Source organism: Sinocyclocheilus anshuiensis, unplaced genomic scaffold, assembly GCF_001515605.1.
Source record: "Sinocyclocheilus anshuiensis isolate Anshui unplaced genomic scaffold, SAMN03320099.WGS_v1.1 scaffold81, whole genome shotgun sequence".
Taxonomy (NCBI): Eukaryota; Metazoa; Chordata; class Actinopteri; order Cypriniformes; family Cyprinidae; genus Sinocyclocheilus; species Sinocyclocheilus anshuiensis.
In genome coordinates this window covers 542,572-543,469 of record NW_015537945.1, presented here as the reverse complement: position 1 = coordinate 543,469, position 898 = coordinate 542,572, and the positions used below count along the sequence as shown (strand labels likewise).

Sequence of the window (898 nt, the reverse complement as noted above, 5' to 3'; positions counted from 1 at the left end):
AAACATGAAACATATACTATTAAGTATACACTATTTATTAATATTTTATTTTATATTAGCATCTGTTTTTATATTTTATAGTTTTTATAGTTTTTATTTTAATTTTAGTTTGTGTGAGTTATTTTGTTATGTGCTTTTGTCAATTTTATTAGTATTTGTTTTTTTATGTTTCTATTTAGCTTTATTTTTAGTTCAGTTTTAGTCATTTTAAGTACTTCAGCTTAAATTTATTCTAGTTATTTTCAGATATTTAAATTTTTTTATTTAATGTGATTTTGATTTGAGATTTGGATTTTTGAACAAGATCTTTCTTTGCATTACCATAATGCAAATGTCAGAGGGACTGCTTATGTTCATGTGTCACTCCTACATAAAGTCTATATATTTCTTTTGCTGGGAATGAAGTACCTCTCCGGCTGCATTCTCCTGGCCTCTTCGACATCCGGTGGACCGATGAATTCCCGCCAGGCTGGGATAACGTCCTCACAGCCCTCCGTCTTAGAAATGACCAGGACATGCAACGGGCCGCTCGACATAAACTGGATGAGCTCCTGAAAGTAAGGCTGGAAGAACACACACAAGCACACACACTTCACATGACACACTGGCATTCTGCCACTACACACCATCAGCAAAAACATTCAAAAACGTGCTATTTTTAGACTTTTTCTTCATTTTACCTCTGCGGCTTTGTGTTGATAGAAGTCTTGAGCTTCTGCTTCGCTCAGCGTTCTCTCCTCATGGGCCAAAATCACAAAACCTGCATCCTGAATCTACAAACAAAATATGCATTCAGGAAGAAATAGTGTTCAGCTGTTTATCCATGTGGCAAATATCATATGAATATAAGCAACTTTAAAAGATGCAACAATGTAAGTTCATCATTTTTTTTTACCTC

At 34.2% G+C, this 898-nt stretch overlaps 1 pseudogene; it reads right to left on the bottom strand.

Annotated features, from left to right (window-relative positions):
• The window catches only part of LOC107663952 (thioredoxin domain-containing protein 6-like), a 19,254-nt pseudogene that overhangs the window by 11,647 nt on the left and 6,709 nt on the right, over positions 1-898 (bottom strand).